This window comes from Nicotiana attenuata, unplaced genomic scaffold, assembly GCF_001879085.1.
Source record: "Nicotiana attenuata strain UT unplaced genomic scaffold, NIATTr2, whole genome shotgun sequence".
Classification (NCBI taxonomy): Eukaryota; Viridiplantae; Streptophyta; class Magnoliopsida; order Solanales; family Solanaceae; genus Nicotiana; species Nicotiana attenuata.
The window spans coordinates 631,598-653,226 of record NW_017670380.1 but is presented as its reverse complement, the minus strand read 5'-3'; positions in this window follow the sequence as shown (position 1 = coordinate 653,226).

The window sequence follows — 21,629 nt, the reverse complement described above, 5'->3', positions numbered from 1 at the left end:
TAGTACACACAGGAATGAAGTGCGCGGACTTGGTCAGTCGATCCACAATAACCCAAATAGCATCGAACTTCCTCGAAGTCTGTGGGAGCCCAACTACGAAATCAATGGTGATTCGCTCCCACTTCCACCCTGGAATCTCTATATGCTGAAGCAAGCCACCCGGTCTCTAATGCTCGTATTTCACTTGCTGACAGCTGAGACACTCAGCTACAAACCCAACTATATCTTTCTCATCCTCCTCCATCAATAGTACTGTCTGAAATACTGGTACATCTTCGCGGCACCCAGATGGATGGAATAGCGCGAACTATGGGCCTCCTCTAGAATCAACTCCCACAGCCCATCTACATTAGGCACACATATCCGGACCTGCATCCTCTATACCCTATCACCACCATTAGTCACATCTCTAGCGTCATCATGCAGAACCTTGTCCTTGAGGACAAGCACATGAGGATCATCATACAACGCTCTCTTATACGATCAAACAAGGAAGACCGAGATACCACACAAGCTAGGACACGCCTGGGCTCCGAAATATCAAATCTCACAAACCGATTGGCCAAAGGCTGAACATCAACTGCAATAGGTCACTCCCTAACAGGAATAAATGCAATACTGCCCATACTCACCGCCTTCCTACTTAAGGCATCAACCACCACATTGACCTTTCCTGGATGATACAAAATGGTAATATCATAGTCCTTTAGCAGCTCCAACCCATCTCCGCTGCCTCAAATTGAGATCCTTCTATTTGAACAAGTGCTGGAGGCTATGATGATTAGTAAACACCTCACAAGACACACCATAGAGATAATGCCTCCAAATCTTCAACGCGTGAACAATGGCAGCCAACTCTAAATCATGAACAAGGTAGCTCTTCTCATGGGGCTTCAACTGGCGCAAAGCATATGCAATCATTCTACCCTCCTGCATCAAAACACACCCGATACTGATCTGAGAAGCATCACAATATACTGAATATGAACCAGAAGCTGATGGCGGAACTAACATTGGGGATGTGATCAAGGTAGTCTTGAGCTTCTGAAAGCCAGCCTCATACTCATCTGACCAGCTGAAAGGAGAACTCTTTTGGGTCAATTTGGTCAAGGGCGGTGCAATAGAAGAGAAACCCTGCACGAACCGACGGTAATAACCCGCAAAACTAAGAAAGTTATAAATCTCTGTGGCTGAGTACAGTCTGGGCCAACTCTGGACTGCCTCTATCTTCTTTGGATCAACCTGAATACCCTCACTGGACACCACGTTCCCCAAGAACACCATTGAATTGAGCCAAAACTCACACATGGAGAACTTAGCATAAAGCTTCTCCTCCCTCAACCGCTGCAATACAACTCTCAAATGCTCAGCGTGCTCCTCTTGGCTACGAGAGTACACCAGGATATCATCAATGCATACAATAACAAACGAGTCGAGATAAGGCCAAAACACACTGTTCATCAAATGCATGAACGCTGATGGGGCATTGCTCAGCCCAAAAGACATCACAAGGAACTCATAATGACCATATCGGGTCTTGAAAGCTGTCTTAAGAATGTCCGAGTCCCTAATCTTCAACTGGTGATACCCTGACCTCAAGTCGATCTTGGAGAACACCCTCGCTTCCTGAAGCTAGTCAAATAAATCATCAATATGAGGCAAAGGATACTTGTTCTTGATTGTAACTTTTTTCAACTGCCTGTAATCAATGCACATCCTCATCGTTCCATCTTCTTCTTCACAAACAGAACAAGCGCACCCCAAGGCGACACACTAGGCCTAATAAACCCCTTACCAAGGAGTTCCTAAAGCTGCTTCTTCAACTCCGTCGGTGCCATATGATAAGGTGGAATAGAAATGGGCTGACTGCCCGGCACCAAATTAATACCGAAGTCAATATCCCTATCCGGCGGCATGCCCGGAAGGTCTGTAGGAAACACATCCGGAAAATCCCTCACGACTGTAACTGAATAAATAGTAGGAGTCTCTACACTGACGTCCCGTACAAAAGCCAAATAAGAAAGAAAACCCTTCCCAACCATCCGCTGGGCCTTCAGGAATGAAATCACTCTACTGGGAACATAATCCGATGAACCTCACCACTCAATCTGTGGCACTCCCGGCATAGCCAACGTCACCGTCTTAGAGTGACAATCTAGAATAGGATGTCAATGAGACAACCAATCCATGCCCAATATCACATCAAAGTCAAACATACTAAGCAGCAACAAATCCATTCTAGTCTCTAGCCCCCCAATAGTCACTACACATGACTGATCTACACGGTCCACAATAATATTATTGCCCACTGGTTGTTGATACCCAATTTTTCCCTATATGCATTAATATCTTCAAAATAGCATATATATGCATATATAAGCATGCACAAGGTTTTTATAATTTTTTTCCATAATTTTAAGGGTTTAAATTGATTTACATTCTCCCCTTTTATTCATAAAATCCCAATAATTATTTCCCAAATTATTGCTATGATGATTTATTCATTTAATTTCTATACTTATACCAAAATGTGGTTAATATATTTTTTATGTATTTTTATAACTGCATTTGGTATTTTTTTTTAAAGCTAAATTGCATATAATTGCAATGTTAGCCTATTTAGTGTATAATTACTTTTATACACGTACAATTGGTCCATATATTATTAAATTGATAATTTCATGTTTTAAATCATTTTTTCCACATAAAATTATTTTTAGAAAACTATAGATTATTTATTATAAATTAAATAGGGAAAAGTTGCTATTTAAATTATAGCAAGATTTGGCTTTCAATTGTAGTCCAAATTGAACCCATTCCCCAGCCCGATCTCATACCCAATTAACCCGACCCAGACCCAATATACACCTACCCCAACCGGAACCCATCTACCCGATCAAATCCTAGCCGTTGATCTCCCAGATCAACGGTCCATACAACCCCTTTCCTTTTTTAATTCCTAAGACCATGCTAACCCTAGCCATTCTTCACAGCCCGCCGCCTTTGAATCCTCTGGTGTCCTCTCTTCTCTCAACCTAACCCTAATCCGTCTTCAACCGGCGCCTCCTTCTCCGGTCTTCTCCGGTGACCACCTTTCAACCCCAAGCCTCCAATGGTTCCTCCATTGCCTTGCTCATCCTCTCTGAGGCCTTCAAGGGCCCTAGGCCATGCCGACTTGTATCTAGGGTTACTGTTTTGGTTGTTCATGGCTTCTCCGGTGTGATTTTGGGCAAAATCACACCATATTTGTTACGATCTTTGAAGTTTATAGCAAGTTCTTCCGTTTCTATTTGGGTTTCCTTTGAAACCCTAACTTTCATTTGTATCTCTTAGATCTGTGCTATTTTTGACGATTCAAGTCTGTTTCATTCTATGTTTTACACTATTCTCAATCTTCTTTTGTAAAAAAAAAAAACATCGATTGCGAGTTGTTTTACTTTCTTCTAAAGCTAGGGTTTTCAGAACTACACTTTGTTTAAACTGATTCTTTATGTTTGAAACTTCTATCCTTGCATATCTTGACTGATTCTATGTTCTTACTGTTTTTTTTCAACTCGCGTATGTTAAAAGCCCTAATTTCTGTTAGATCTTCTTTGTTTTGGTTCTGTGTGCTAGCATGACTACTCAATTCTTATTAAGTTTTTGTGGTTACCGTGCTTCGGATAGGTTATATTGAGTCATTAGCCTACTTTCCGAACTTAGTCCTAATTGACTACCCTATGCTTAGTGAACCTTGATTCTTTCCTTATTAGTCATGTACTGTTTTTTTTCTTGCCTTATATGCTACTTGTTCTTACCGTTTGAATTAATTCCCTTAACTTAAGGGAGTACTTGCCTTGATTTTTTGGCTGACTGATTCTGAGTTCCTTAATTACCATGCTACTATGATTCTTACCTTATTTGCTACCAATTTTCAAGCTATAAATACTCTAGTCTTTCATTAGCACAAGACACGAACACTTGGGTTCAAAGCTATTTCTTATAGTAATAAAATCTCTGTTTCTTGTGCTATTTGCTACAGTTCTAAGTTAGCCGGCTGCAAGCCAAGGCTAACCATTTGTGCTCTCTTGTTCTTTCATTCTGCTTACTCTCCTCTTCACCGGTATGTCCTAGTTTCAATTTAAAGTTCCAGCAACAACATGATTCTCTTATTGTTTCAGTTCCTCTTGTTTCTAGTTTGCTTTTATTTATGGTTTTGTTCTGAAATTTGTAGTTAAGAGTTACATTATCAGCATGTTATTACGTCTTCCCCTTCCTTTAGATCAGTATATTCCCCTTTATGTGTGTTTCTGAGCATGTCTTATCTCCTACTTGTTGTGTACTCACCATCCTATTTCCCATGAATTCCCAAATTCCTATCACCCCTCTATATGGTTGTTTTCTTCATGTCTGGTTTGTGACTATGCCAGTGTCAGCTGTTTCTGAGCATGTACCTTTGCTGGGTTATGTGTTTGCAGTCAAATGTTCTATGTATCCCAAACTCCTTGACCCCTGTGTGTGACTGCTGAATTTACTTGGTTCTGTGAACTAGATATGTATAAACCTGTCCTAAGGCGTTTTGACTTCTGTTCATCTCTTCAAACAAGTCTCTGTTGTTCTACTACATTATTTTTAAAAGAAAAAAAAGACTTTTTGTTAAATACAGTTTCTTACTAAAACCTTTTCAACTTGTGGCCATCACTTCTCACTCTACTCTTAGTTAATAAATTCTTCCCCCTCTAGTATATGTACTGCCTTGGGATCCTTTTGAGAATCCTCTGAACTCTGGCATACTGAGGCTGGCCTTTCCACACTGCACTTGTTCAATCATTTGTTGCTAAGTCTAGGGGTAAGCACTGCCCAGGATCCTTGAGATCCTTAGGGAACTTTGATGCACCTAGACTCTGATTTGTCTATGGAATTGAGGCATATGAGGCCATTGGAGGCTTTGGGAAATCTGGGCCTAATTGAAGGCTCCCTATAGAATAGCTTGTTGATTTTCTATTTATATTTATGTAATTCATTCATTGGCCTGTAATAATTTGGAAACAGATATTGGGTATTTTATAAAAAAGGGTGGGTAGATGCTTAATTTATGGGGTAATACGGGTAGAAATCCTACTCCTAGGACTTTACTTTTAAAGTCTGTTTGCTGTGAATAGACAACATGCTCATAGGATTTTACTCTTTAATCTGATTGCTTTGCCTAATTGAAATCATGTCCATAGGATTTCACTTTTAAGTTTGTTTGCTTATCAAGTAGAAACCGTGTCTATAAGGCTTTACATTATGTCATGTTTAGAAGCCATGCTTATAGGTTCCAAACAATCATGTCTTAAAATCAGTTTAATAATAGATTCCATGCCTATAGGACCTAATCCAGATTCAATTATAACACGTATTTATGTATGTTTCCATACCTGCAAATCGTTAAAATCAATGTTACGCTTAGATATCATGCATATAGGGAGCTCTACTCGCAATTCTGTCTGTTAATTTAGTCTAATAAATTGACTTGATCACGCATAGTTCGTTTCTGAATTGGTTTTATTAAGTATTAAGCATTTCCTGAAACAAGTTCTTTCAAACTGCCTCAATCTCATTAGAGATCATGCCTATAGGTATTAAAGGATGTTTATTTCAAAACATGTTTTGTTTCCGTATTAATATAGACATCAGTATTCTGTGTATAGGCAAGCCTTTAGGGCATTTTCAGAACTGCATTCTCTGAAACTGTCTCTATTGCTCGATGTTTTCTGATCCGAACAGGCTTTTAAAAAGAGTCCCTAGGCAACTACTAGGGTGTAACTTCTGAGTCGAAAAAAGGCTTGTCTGTTTCTGCATATTCACTTAGATATCCTGCTTTAGGACATTGATTAATAAAAGACCTTAACTGTGCTTGAGTCGTGCTGCTTCTGTGTTTCAAAAGAGTAGGCATTGGAGCACTTTTGGTGTCTGAAACGGGTCAGCATTATCCCGTATCTGCTAAACTCAAATTTCTCTGCACCAACAACATGGCAGAGTACGAAGCCTATATACTAGGGCTCAACATGGCAATCAACATGAACATTCAGGAGTTGTTTGTGATCGGTGATTCAGATTTGCTTGTGCACCAGGTACAAGAAGAGTGGGCCACTAAGAATTCCAACATATTGCCATATCTGCACCATGTGCAGGAATCGAAAAGGAGGTTCACAAAGGTAGAATTCCGACATGTGCCCAGAATTCAGAATGAGTTTGCCGACGCATTAGACACTTTGTCATCCGTGATACAACATCCAGATAAGAACTATATAGATCCCATCCCGGTGAGGATCCATAATCAGCCGGCATATTGTGCTCATGTCGAGGAAGAAGAAAGCCTTGGTTCCATGAAATCAAAGAATACTTATCAAAAGGAGAATACCCGGAGCATGCAAATCACATTCAGAAACACACACTCCGAAGATTGTCAAATCACTTCTTCCACAGCGGAGGGAGCTTGTATAGAAGAACTCCGGATTTGGGTTTACTAAGGTGTGTCGATGCAAAGGAAGCTTCTAAGCTACTTGAGGATGTGCATGCTGGGACCTGCGGTCCGCACATGAATGGCTTTGTTCTGGCCAAGAAAATACTCAGGGCAGGTTACTTTTGGATGCCCATGGAGACGGATTGTGTTCAGTATGTCCGCAAATACTTTCAATGTCAAGTGCATGCCGATATGATAAAAGTGCCGCCGAACGAGCTCAATGTAACATGCTCACCTTGGCCATTCGCCGCGTGGGGAATGGATGTTAACGGTCCGATTGAGCCCACTGCTTCAAACGGACACTGGTTTATTCTAGTAGCCATTGATTACTTCACAAAATGGGTAGAAGCTGCATCTTACAAAGCTGTACCCAAGAAAGTCGTCGCAGATTTTGTCAAGGATCGTATTGTCTGCCGATTCGGGGTTCCTGAGTCCATTATTACTGACAATGCCTCCAACCTCAACAGTGATCCGATGAAAGCTATATGTGAAACTTCCAAAATCAAGCACAAGAATTCCACCGCCTACAGACCTCAGATGAATGGAGCCGTAGAAGCCGCCAACAAAAACATTAAGAAGATAATAAGGAAAATTGTGGAAAATCACAAGAAGTGGCAAGGGTACCGCACCACAGTTTGCACGTCAATCGGGGCAACCCCCTACATGTTGGTTTATGGTACCGAGGCTGTCATCCCAGCCGAGGTAGAGATGCCTTCTTTGAGAGTCATACAGGAAGCTGAACTCAGCGATGCGAAATGGATAAGGAGTTGCTATGAACAATTGGCCCTTATAGATGGAAAGAGGATGAACGCAGTATGCCACGGCCAACTCTATCAGAACATAATGTCTAGAGCTTTCAACAAAAGAGTAAGACCAAGATAGTTTGCACCAGGGCAGCTGGTATTGAAGAAAATCTTCCCGCATCAAGACGAAGCCAAAGGGAAATTGTCTCCCAACTGGCAAGGCCCGTACATGGTTCACAGGGCCCTGACAGGAAGAGCACTCATACTTGCATAGATGGATGGAGAAATCTGGCCAAAACCAATCAATAGACGCAGTCAAGAGATACTATGCCGAGATTATTTCACATTTCTTTTCTGATGTAATTGAACTACGCTTGACCCGATTCCCGTTTAAGAGGGGATACGTAGGCAGCCTTATGGGTTCGGTCATATCATAATAAAATTTTCATTTCCCCCAAGATCAGAAACTGGGGCAGAATTTTGAGGGAGATCCTCAAAATTACGGGGCAAGTCCAGCCAGCGCCATCACGTGCCAGGAAGCCAGTAATCAGTCATCAACTGGGGCAGAATTTTAAGAAGGATTCTCAAAATTCCGAAGAAGATTCAGTAAGGTCCGCCATCCGCATACAGTTAAATATCATCTACCAAACTGGGGCAGAATTTTGAGGAAGACCCTCAAAATTCCAACATAAGAGAGCTGGAATGCCTTTGAAATGTGTCACAGTCGCTAGTTCATCAAAAATTACTTGATATATCAATACGCTTCCAAAACGATTCTATTTTAGCAATGAATGCATATTTTTCGAAAATTCTATTTTCGTAACCGTCAGGTGATACCTAGGGGAACTCGAAGGGGGGTTTCCAGCGGAGCAGAGCAAGGCCGGTAGACGAAGCAAGAACCAACCTCCCCTCATAAAACTTACGTTTTTTCTTTGTACGCAGGCACATTTGACGTAACGGTAGCATTCGCGAAACATGTATACACAAAGCAAATTCACCATCCATCCGACCATCAGACACAGAATATATCCCAACTAAGACATACTCTACCCTTATCTGCTATTCTCTCTTTGCATGAGTCTAATCTCTGACCCCACATTTGCATGAGTCTAATCCTTGACTCTATACTTGCATGAGTCTAATCTCTGACTCCACATTTGCATGAGTCTAATCCTTGACTCCATACTTGTATGAGTCTAATCCTTGACTCCATATTTGCATGAGTCTAATCCTTGACTCCATATTTGCATGAGTCTAATCTCTGACTCCACATGCGCATGAGACTAAGCCCTGTCGCCAATCTTGCATGAGTCTAATCCCTGACTCCATATCTGCATAAGGCTAAGCATTGCCTTCTATTTGCATGGGACTAAGCTCTATCCCTCTTTGCATGAGATTAAGCTCTACCTCCATATTTGCATAAGGCTAAGCACTGCCTTCTCTCTGCATGAGACTAAGCCCTGTCTCCAATCTTGCATGAGTCTAATCCCTGACTCCATATCTGCATATGGCTAAGCATTACCTTCCATTTGCATGGGACTAAGCCCTGTCCCGAATCTTGCATGAGTTTAAGCTCTACCTCTATATTTGCATGAGACTAAGCCCTGACTCCCTATTTGCATGAGACTAAGCCTTGACTCCCTATTTGCATGAGGCTAATCCTTGCCTCCATATCTGAATGAGGCTAATCCTTGCCTCCCCGCTTACATAAGGCTAATCCTTGCCTCCCTAGTTGAACGGGACTAAGCACCGTCCCTCTTTGCACAGATATTGCTCTATTTCTACTACAATCTACCTGCTTTTCAATCGGGCTAAGCTCTGCCCTCCATTTCACAAGACTAAGCCTTATCTTGTTACATCATATTATTGCATCTCATGGGCTGAAACATCGCCAATCTGCCCAAAGGCGTCATAGTCTAAAGGCATCATTCTCATAGCCGGAAGACACCATGTCATGATCTGAGGATCCCTCAAACTTGCATATCACTATTCAAAGGCATCATGGTTCGGAGGCACCATTTTCATGGCTTGAGAACACCATTTCATGGCTTGTGAATCCCTCACTAAATAATTCATGGCCCAGGACGTCATGGTCCAAGGGCGACATCTTTAACCGTCCGAAGACAACCTTCATGGCCCAAAGGGAATCTGCATCATGTTTAAGTTTCGCAAATACGTTTGTTGCATCTTCTATCTGCAGGTAACCAATAAGCAACCGCTATCCTAGCAGGAGCAATCTCGCTCATATTCCCTCCAACCGTCCCGAGCCTTAACCGCTCACCGTAGCCGCTTCCGCATCTCGTGTCCGTTCTTGCAATAATTTCATCGGCATACTCCACGGGTGAATCCAGAACTACACATGGCCCGATTCCTGTAAGACCAGGGATATGTAGGCAACTCGAAAACCAGAGTTCAACCTCCGTCTTTCAAAACATCCCATCCGGTCAAAATTGGCCATCATTTCTTTACCCGAAAACTCTTTCATCCTTCCTGGGTAAAGAGGGGCAGCTGTTGATACCCAATTTTCCACTATATGCATAAATATCTTCAAATAGCATATATATGCATATATAAGCATGCACAAGGTATTTATAATTTTTTTCATAATTTTAAGGGTTTAAATTGATTTATTTTCTCCCCTTTTATTCATAAAATCCCCAATAATTATTTCCCAAATTATTGTTATGATAATTTATTCATTAAATTTCTATACTTATACCAAAATGTGGTTAATATACTTTTTATGCATTTTTATAACTGCATTTGGTATTTTTTAAGCTAAATTGCATATAATTGCAATGTTAGCCTATTTAGTGTGTAATTACATTTTATACGCGTAAAATTGGTCCATATATTTTTAAATTGATAATTACATGTTTTAAATCATTTTTGGCACATAAAATTATTTTTAGAAAACTATTTATTATTTATTATAAATTAAATAGGGAAAAGTAGCTATTTAAATTATAGCTAGATTTGGCTTTCAATTGTAGCCCAAATTGAACCCATTCCCCAGCCCAATCTCATACACAATTAACCCGACCTAGACTCTATATACAGCTACCCAAACCCGGAACCCATCTACCCGATCAAATCCTAGCTGTTGATCTCCCAAAATCAACGGTCCGTACGACCCCTTTCCCTTTTTTAATTCCTAAGACCACTCTAACCCTAGCCATTCTTCACAACCCGCCGCCTTTGAATCCTCTGGTCTCTTCTCTTCTCTCAACCTAACCCTAATCCCTCTTCAACTGCCGCCTCCTTCTCCGGTCTTCTCCGGTGACCACCTTTCAACCCCAAGCCTCCAATGGTTCCTCCATTGCCTTGCTCATCCTCTCTGAGGCCTTCAAGGGCTCTAGGCCACGCTGACTTGTATCTAGGGTTACTATTTTGGTTGTTCATGGCTTCTCCGATGTGATTTTGGGCAAAATCACACCATATTTGTTACGATCTTTAAAGTTTATAGCAGGTTCCTCTGTTTCTATTTGGGTTTCCTTTGAAACCCTAACTTTCGTTTGTATGTCTTCGATCTATGCTATTTTTGACGATTCAAGTCTATTTCTTTCTATGTTTTACACTATTCTCAAACCTCTTTTGCAAAAAAAAAAAAAAAAAAATCATCGATTGCAAGTTGTTTGAGTTTCTTCTAACGCTAGGGTTTCCGGAACTTCTTATACACTTTGTTTAAACTGATTCTTTATGTTTGAAACTTCAATCGTTGCATATCTTGACTGATTCTATGTTCTTACTGTTTTCTATCAACTCGCCTATGTTAAAGCCCTAATTTCTGTTAGATCTTCTTTGTTTTGGTTCTGTGTGTTAGCATGACTACTATATTCTTGTTAAGTTTCTGTGGTTACCGTGCTTCGAATAGGTTTTATTGAGTCATTAGCCTACTTATATCACCTCTATGTGATTGTATTCATCTTGATTGTTCATCTCTTGCCTCTTTCTGTCGATATTGCTGATCTTGCCTGTTTGCTTCGTCTGTTTGTTCTTCTCTGTTTATATGTTGAAGTATAGAATCAAAACTCTGTCTTGATTGATTTTGATTTCCTAATTTGATGGTTTGATTGAAAGATTTTCTTTTAAAACTATCTCTCATACTAAAAAAATCTCTGCTCTTCCTTGTGCTATTTGCTACTGTTCTAAGTTAGCCGGTTGCAAGCCAAGGCTAACCATTTATGCTCTCTTGTTCTTTCATTCTGCTTACTCTCCTCTTCACTGGTATGTCCTAGTTTCAATTTAAAGTTCCAACAACAACATGATTCTCTTATTTTTTCAGTTCCTCTTGTTTCTAGTTTGCTTTTATTTATGGTTTTGTTGTGAAATTTGTAGTTAAGAGTTACATTATCAGCAGGTTATTATGTCTTCCCCTTCCTTTAGATCAGTATATTCCCCTTTATGTGTGTTTCTGAGCATGTCTTATCTCTTACTTGTTGTGTACTTACCATCCTATACCCCATGAATTCCCAAAACCCTATCACCCCTCTATATGGTTGTGTTCTTCATGTCTGGTTTTGTGACTATGCCAGTGTCAGTTGTTTCTGAGCATGTCCAAACAAGTCCTAGACCTTTGCTGGGTTATGTGTCTGCAGTCAAATGTTCTATGTATCCCAAACCCCTTGACCCATGTGTGTGACTGCTAAATTTACTTGGTTCTGTGAACTAGATATGTATAAACCTGTCCTAAGGCGTTTTGACTTCTGTTCATCTATTCAAACAAGTCTCTGTTGTTCTACTACATTCTTTTCAAAAGAAAGAAAAGACTTTTTGTTAAATACAGTTTCTTAATAAAACCTTTTCAACTTGTGTCCATCACTTCTCACTCTACTCTTAGTCAATAAGTTCTACCCCTCTAGTATATGTACTGCCTTGGGATCCTTTTGTGAACCTTCTGAACTCTGGCATACTGAGGCTGGCCTTTCCACACTGCACTTGTTAAATCTTTTGTTGCTAAGTCTAGGTGTAAGCACTGCCCGGGATCCTTCAGATCCTTAGGGAACTTTGATGCACCTAGACTCTGATTTGTCTATGGAATTGAGGCATATGAGGCCATTGGAGGCTTTGGGAAATCTGAGCCTAATTGAAGGGTCCCTATAGAATAGCTTCTTGATTTTCTATTTCTATTTATGTAATTCATTCATTGGCCTGTAATAATTTGGAAAAAGATACTGGGGTATTTAGTAAAAAAGGGTGGGTAGATGCATACTTTATGGGGTAATACGGGTAGAAATCCTGCTCCTAGGACTTTACTTTTAAAGTCTGTTTGCTATGAATAGAGAACCTGCTCATAGGATTTTACTCTTTAATCTAATTGCTTTGCCTTATAGAAATCATGTCCATAGGATTTCACTTTTAAGTTTGTTTGCTCATCAAGTAGAAACCATGTCTATAAGGCTTTACATTCTGTCATGTTTAGAAGCCATGCTTATAGGTTCCAAACAATCATGTCTGAAAATGAGTTTAATAATAGATGCCATGCCTATAGGACCTAATCCAGATTCAGTTATAACAAGTATTTATGTATGTTTCCATACCTGCAAATCGTAAAAATCAGTGTTACGCTTAGATATCATACATATAGGGAGCTCTACTCGCAATTTTGTCTGTTAATTTAGTCTAATAAATCGACTTGATCACGCCTAGTTCGTTTCTGAATTGGTTTTATTAAGAATTAAGCATTTCCTGAAACAAGTTCTTTCAAACTGCCTCAATCTCATTAGATATCATGCCTATAGGTATTAAAGGATGTTTATTTCAAAACCTGTTTTGTTTCTGTATTAATATATACATCAGTATTCTGTGTATAGGCAAGCCTTTAGGGCGTTTTCAAAACTGCATTCTCTGAAACTGTCTCTATCGCTTGATGTTTTCTGATCCAAACAGGCTTTTAAAAAGAGTCCCTAGGCAACTACTAGGGCGTAACTTCTGAGTCTAAAAAGGGTTTGTCTGTTTCTGCATATTCACTTAGATATCCTGCTTTAGGACATTGATTAATAAAAGACCTTAACTGTGCTTGAGTCGTGCTGCTTCTGTGTTTGTTTGAGGAGGAAACTCTGAGCCTCTTAATTGCTCCCATTATGTGTGAAAGTCCTAAATGCTTTTGACTATCGCCTTAGAATTTTCACCTTTTAAAACCATAGGGGTGCATCTAGAACCACCTATAGGTAGAGGTCCTAACTTCCTATAGGATCATTAAGAAGAGACGGGTAGCAGCACGCAATAAGAATCATTGACCAAACACTCGTTTTGCATGACCAATAAGGGGATGGGAAGGGTAGACATGGGGTATGATGACTACGCACTAATGTCACGTGTAGCCCCTCATTGAGCAGTGTTTACTGGACATTGCGTGGGGTGATCCTATAGGATAACCAACCTAGGACCCCTCCTTACCGAATCATTTCGTTATTTAGACCTTTGTTCAAACCTTTATCTTACTACTTGAGTTACCCAACGTGCTTTACTTGCAACTTATTTGATTCAACCGTTTATATGGACTAATTTGTGAATATATGTTCGACTGGGACCCACAGTTGTGGACCAAGAGGGGTGCCTAACACCTTCCCCTCGTGGTTACTTCGAGCCCTTACCCTAATCTCTGGTAATGCAAACCAACCAAAGAGTTAATCGCTCTAGGTGCCCTAACGCACCATAATCCGTTAGGTGGCAACTCTTCAAATACCAAATTCCCAAAAGGAAATGAGTCATTACACCCTGTGAATGTCGAAACCCGGACCTCCTCATCAGAAAGGGAGGGGAAAAGGGGGCGCGACAGCATGGCGACTCTGTTGGGGATATTTTTAGGCTCTTACCATAACGAACTCGTATTTTACAAATTAGTCCAAGCATGCTTATCCCATACCCTGCTCCCTTATTTGAATTTAACTGTCTATTTTTCAAGCATTTATGATTTCTTTATTGCCCTGAAACTAATTTGTCTCCTTATTTTCTTTTTTCTGTAACCGTCTTTCAATTATTTAAATACTGTATTTATTTTTGTTCTACGTGAAAATACTTGACTACATGTTACTAATTGCTGCATAAATCATGCTCCGCATCATATTCCACTTGTGCGTCTCAAATCCTATAGCATCGCTTCAATGAGTGGTTGCGCTCTTCCTATTTACTACCCGTAAATTCGGAAAGGCTTATTTGCGGTAAAACCAATCGATCAGCGGTGCAGTCAACGGTTCCGTGCCTTCTCCCTCAAGTTGTCCGCTTGAGGGTATCAGTCTAAAACCCCATAGAAACCTTACTCTGTTTAAATTGTGCATGCATTATGGTCAAACCTAGTCAGATCACTTATGTTGTCCACATAATGATCCTTTAAGATAAGCCTTATCCAAAGTCCATCGGGTTTTCCATAATCCCAAAGGACGCAGCCACGTTTTGTGCATTAATTTGGAGAACTAAATGCCGATATGTTGATCATAAATGTATAAATAGTCGAGTCTGGTGGGGGTAAGGTCTAATTCTTTTGTTTTTCAAAAAATGAGGCTCGAGGTCCCCAGATTCGGTATGGTTAGCAACATCCCTCCATTGCTGCTAGATTGGTGGGAGGATCGTTCCTCAAGTGACTAGAAGCATGTGAAAAAGTAGCTGGGTAACTTGCCTTCCCTGATAGATATTGAACCAAACAACAAATTGATTGAGGCTGCCACCTTATTCTGTGATAGTGAAAGAGCTGTGTTCCATTTCGGTGACATAGAGATGGCATCGCTTCTAGAGGAAATAGGAGGACTTGCAGGGTTGACTTGGGACAGTCCTGGGATTTTGGTGCCAGAAAATCGTACGGGCAGGGGATTTTTGAACATAATGGGGCTGAAAAAGAATGTCGACCTAGTGTGCTTGAAGGACTCTTACATACCTTTCAAATATCTGTACGAGAGGTATGACCATAGCAAGTCTTTCCGCACTTACCATGATGAGATCACCTTCACTTCACTGGGTCACATCTACCGCAGGGCGTTCGTGTTCATTGAGGGAAGAATCCACACTAGGTTGGCCATGGTCCCCAAAACTCTGATGGAAGGATTGATGGACAGACATATACCATAGTCCCCATGATCTTAGCTGACATCTACAGGGCCCTGGAGCGCTGTCAAAGAGGGGTCAATCATTTCGAGGGTTGTAATTTATTGCTGCAATTATGGTTGTTGGAGCATCTCCAAAAGGGTCGCAATCGTCAAGAATTTCCGCGAAGGGCTTGGAACGACCACATTACCTTCCATCACCCTAAGCAGATGACCTACATTCCAGACAGATTTGCTCAGCCGGAAAGTGCCAGCGAATGGGTAGAGTTCTTCGACAATCTGACCGAGGGACAGGTGCAGTGGATGGTGTTGATACCCAATTTTTCCCTATATATTTTCAATATGCAAAATAACTTCAAAATAGCACATATATACATACATAGGCATGTCCAAGTGTTTTATTATTTTTCCCATAATTTTAAAGGTTTAAATTGATTTATTTTCTCTGTTTTTACCCATAAAATCCCCAATAATTATCTCCAAAATTATTATTTTTGATAATTCATCTATTGGATTTTTACATTTATTCCAAAGTATGGCTAAAGTAATTTTTACATATTTTTATAATTATATTTAGTATTTCTGAAGCTAAATTGCACATAATTGCAATATTAGCCATTTTAAGGTTTAATTATTTTTTATACGCATAAAATTGGATCCTGTATTTTTTATTTGTTAATATGTATTATAAATCATTTTAGCCCTTTAATTTATTTTTCAGAAACAATTTACTATTTTTTATAAATTAAAAAAGGGAAAACTGCTATTTAAATAACAGCCCATTTGTATTTCAATTATAGCCTAAATCAAACCCCAATTTTCCAGCCCAATTTTAATTTAAACCGGACCCCAACCCAATTGAAACCCACCGGACCCAAGCCCAAACCCAGATCCCCACCTACCCTCTCTAATCTCAACCGTTGATCTGGGAGATCAGCGGTCCACGTTGCTTCTTACCATTTTTAACCCCAAACGACCCCCTAGCATTATTCATTTCCTACCAATCCGCCGCCCTTGAATCCCCTTTCCTCTCCAATTCTCTCTAAAACCTAACTCAAACCCTAGCCGCCGCCACCCAAACTAACCCTAATCCCCTTCGATCCTCTCTCAATCCATGGACTCCCATGGCTATTCGAGACGTGTACTTGTCTCCTACATCCCCTGGTGGCCCTCTTTATGATTTCGTGGAAAGATCTCGAAGAGATCTAGTCCAGACCTTGCTCAACTTCTATCCATGGTCTTTTCCCGGCCATCCATGGCTGTTCAAGTCAGATCCATGGCTTTTCCGGCTAAAATCGGTAACAATCTAATGTTCCCTCATCCTCTTTGGATTCTCTGAAACCCTAGCCCTTGAGATTCTTACTGTTCTTTAGATATGTCTTCGATCTAGGTGTATCCATGGGTTTTTACCAATCTTTTCTTCGTCTCTTTCATTTTCTGAAAAAAACCTAGTTATCAATCTTCTGATCTTTTTAGATCTGTGATAGATCTGTGGGTTTCTTAAGGTTGTCACTTGTCTTCTTCAAAATGTTTCACCGATTTTAAACAGTTTTTTCATTTTCCAAACTAGGGTTTCAAAACTTTTTTGCAAAAAAGAAACGATTTCTTTCTGATTACTGTGATTTTTAGCATGTTTAAACATTACCTGAGCCTTTCGTTTTGGCTCGACTCATTATTTTGTTAGAAACCCTAGTACTTCTGGGTTCAATTCGATGTTTGAATTTGTTTGCAGTGTGTTTGCATGACTACCATGAACATTCTGGGCTTTATGTGTGTTCTATATGCTCTTGTGCTTCTTGTTTTCGTTTGTTCTTAAGGTCTCATTGATTTTGTCCAAACCCGTGTTATTTATAGGTCCGACCATTTGTTTTATTGATCGTTCACATAATTTATGTTGATTCTGTGTAATCTCCTTAAACCTAAACCTTTGATTCTGTGTATTTTCCTTGTAGTTCTGTACTGATTTTTCAAAATTGCCTCCTTACTTTTGTGATCCTTTCCTTGGTTAGTACTGATTCCCAGTGATTCTCAATCTCATCCGTGATTCTTTAAACTAATTTTCATATTCAAATTATACTCTGCCTTGTTTATGTGCTGTTAATTAACGTGTACTTTCCTTATGTTGAAACTATTTTGTACTTAAACCCTATTACATGCTACATGCTTTTACTATTCCTATTATGGTAAAATCAGTCTTACAAACAATTCTTTTCCTTATTTGATACAACTTGTACCCGTTTGAACTATGACTCCCTAATTAAAGGGAGTCCGGGTCTTTAATTGATTCTAATTTGTATTATGTCTATAATTATGCTAAGTCAGTACTTGTTACCTTATTTTCCTTCCTGTTTTCAAAGCTATAAATACTCTACCCTCTCTTCTTTAAAGACACTAACAATTAGCTCAGAACACACACATACACACTCAAACTCTCTCTTCTTTCCCTACTAGTTGTGCTACTGCTTGTCTAGCTGACTGAAAGCCAAGGCTAGACTGTGGAATCCTAATTGCTTTACTTTTCTGCACTTTGCTTCCTTAACTGGTATGTCCTAGTTTAATTTTAAAGCCTCAACAACAACATGCTTCTCATATTGTTTCAGTTTCTCTCATTGCTGGTCTACTTCTACTTGTGGTTCTGTTGTGAAACCTGTAGTTGAGTTTCATTACTAGCATGCTACTATGTCTCCTCTCCCCATTAGATTAATGCATTCCCTTATGTGTTTCAAAGCATGCCTTATCAATTACTTACTGTGTACTTACCATCTTATGAATCCCAAATCCCTATCCCCTCCATGTGTTTATGTTCTTTCTGACTGGTTTGTGATTATGCCAGTATCAGCTATTGATGAGCTTGTCCAAACCAGTCCTAAGACCCTTGCTGGGGTTGTGTGTTTACAGCCAAATGTCTGTGCATCCCCAAATCCCTTGACCCCCCTGTGTGATTGCCGATTCTGTATGTGATCCCACATTAAGGTGTTTGAGTTTTGTTTACTACTACAACTGCTTTCGATCATCTCTGTTACTGATTGCTTTCAAAAATGGACTTGTCAGTCCAATTTTTAAATAAACTCCTTTCAAACATCTATTCTACACCTTCACTATACTCTTAGAATACTAGGTTCTGCCCCTTTTGTGTGAGCCTTGCCTTGGGACCCTTGAATTCCCTCTGAACTTGGATACATGAATGCTGGCCTTTCCACACTGCACTTACTCTGTCTTGGCTATGAAATCTGGGTGTGAGCACTGCCCGGGATCCCTTGAGGTCCTTAGGGAACTCTGACACACCTATATATAAGGGAAAGCTATGAACAATCTTGGCACTTGAAGTGATTTATTACGTAACTCAGAGAGGAAGTCCTAATCAGGCTTCCTATAGTGTAACTTCTTATTTTCATTGCTACTTATGTAATTCATTTCAATGTTGGACTGTACTAACCTGCAGTAAACAAGTATTGGGGTGGCTAGCGAAAAGGGATGGGGTAAATATGCATGCTATAGTTGTTGAGGATAGAAAACATGTTATTAGGGTTATATTCCTAATTGTGCAATAGAAACCTTGTTTAGGGTTCATACATGCATTAGAAATCATGCTCTTAGGACCCATATTTTCTTGCTTCAGCATCTCATCCATCACTAATCCATGTTGTACGTCTATCACTTAGAAATCCTACTCCTAGGACAATAACAACATTGGCATAAAAGCTTTTACTCTCGTACTTTCAGAAGTCACATTTCAATAATTCTGCAACTCTTGTGCGCATTTGGAAATCATGCCTTAGGGCTTCTGTTTTTTCAACAATCCTGCCATTTGCATGTGCATCTTAGATACCATGTTTTAGGATCTTATCCACACTTGCATTCACACTTAGTGTAAACTGCTGGTTATAAAAGAGGTAAAAACAGCTTCACATTTGATTATCCTGTTTAAAATAACTAGTAATAATCTCTCCATTCGTATCAACTAGAACAGCATGCTCTTAGAGTAAAACAATTTCCACTGTTTTAATAATTTTGAATAACTGCTGCACATTATTTTACGCCTAGGAAAGCCTTAGGTAATCAGCTTTAAATAAAACCAGAATCATCTCTGTGATTAGTGTCTAATTATCAACTGTTAAAATCAGTAGGCAAGCCTGATTCAGACTTCTTTTCTGAGTCATGTGATAAATCTGGTTCTGTTGTTATCACTTAGATACCATGCATAGGATTTAAATTCAGACTTTAATTGTGTATGAGTCATGCTGTCTATGTGTATTCCCTGTGGAGGTATATTTGAGCCTTTCGTTTGTCTTCCATGCTCCCCTTAATTGATGTCCTACTTGTTATAGTATGTCGCCTTAGTATTTTGCCTTTAAACCTGAGGGTCTGCCTAGAACCTCCTTCTTATAGGATAGGAGTCCTAAATTCCTCCGGGACTGATAGGTAAGGACGGGTAACAGCATGCGATAGGGTGCGAGACCAACCTTCGCTTTAATTACCTTCACGGGGCGGGAAAGGGTAGATATGGATATGATGACCGGTGCGCTAATGCCACGCGTATCCCCTTTCTAAGGAGTGATTATCGGGCATTGTACTGATGTGTTCCATATTACAAACAAACCTAGGACACCCCCCTTTACATTCACGAACATGCCTAGATTGTAATCCTTTTCAAAAACCTCGCTGTCTTTCAAACATTTGTGTGTTTAAACTTAAATCCCCTACTATTTGAGCCATACTTGCTTACCTGCTAATTGTACAAATTCACAAAAACTGTCTGGCCGGGAACCACACTAGTGGATCCTGAGGGGTGCCTAACCCCTTCCCATTAGGATAATTTCAAGCCCTTACCCTATCTTTGGTTATCAAATATAGTTAGAAATGAACTATATAGGTGCCCTAACGCACCTTAAAATCGTTAGGTGGCGACTCTTCAAAAAATGCGAACCCCCTTTCCCAAAAGGAAAGAGTTGTCCCAACCAAAAATGTCATAAACCCAATTCCCTCTGCGAAGAAAGGAAAAGGGGGCGCGACAGCATGGCGACTCTGCTGGGGATTCTTAGGCTTTTACCATTTCATACCGTTTTTGTGAATTCGTACCCCTATGTGCAATTGCTTGTTTAATTTCTTTAAGCATTTAATTTCTTCTTCAAAAGCAAAACTGACATAGTTTTCTTGTTTCTTTCCTTTAACTGCTGCTTTAAATTATGAAACTGCTATATTTATCGCTTTCTTAATGTGCAAATACATGTCAACATGCTTTTAATTTTTGCATAATAATGGTCAACATCATACTCCACTCGTGCAAAACAAATACTATTGCAACTCTTGATGAGTGGTTGCGCCCTTCCGATATCATTACGCTCTAAATTCAGAAAGGCTTATTTGCGGTAAAACTAGTCGATCAGCGGTGCAGTCGACAGTTCCGTGCCTTCCCCCTTGAGTTATCCGCTCAAGGGTACCAGTCTAAAACCCCATAGAAATCTTACTCTGTTTAATATAATGCATGCATCATGGTCAAACCTAGCCGGGTTAGTTATGTTGTCCACATAATGATCCTCTAAGATAGCCTCGTCCAAAGTCCACTGGGTTTCCCTAAACCCAAACGGACGTCGTCACGTTCTGTGCATTTATTTGGAGAAGTAAATGCTTCATGCTAATTGTTGATGTTAAATAGTCGAGTTTGGTGGGGGTAAAGGCCTAACCTTGTTTGCCTTGTAGAAAGATGAGGCATGAAGTCCCCAGATTCGGCATGGTCACTAACATCCACCCAAGGTTGCTAAGTTGGTGGGAAGATCTACATTCTAGTGACAAAACCCTCGTCAAAAAATTTCTCAAAAGGGTTGAAGACTGTCAAAGGCCTGAGGGGACCGAAGGTGGACTTCTAGCCAGAGCACACCTGTTGTTGGGACTTCGCGAATTGGGGAAGCTGTTCGACGGAGCCAGGGATGCCGAGTCCGGGGAAGGTCCTTCTGGGACCAAATAGATAGGAGTTTACCTTTTTCGCTTTATGAATGTAATAAGGCCAATGGCCATTAGCGACTTTTATTTCTTGCTTATCTTATGTCGTTTTGGGATTCGCTTATTTTTATCAATAAAATGAGGCATTTAGCATTCTATGTTCTCCAAATCCATTTGTCGCTAGGCCTACCTCGGGCACAAAAGGGGTTCCCTAAATTACGATACGCTTTACATTCCCGCATTATGTGTTTAAATATTGCAATACTTTTTATAATCCTTACTAACTTGATTACCTTTTGATTTTATTTCCATTTTTATTATTTCCCCTCCCCCAAAGGTTTGTTCGTGCACTCTGGCATCATCATCTTATCTCACAAGATCCAGGGGCCCTCCACCCACTCCTCCTCTTAGTCCTGTTAA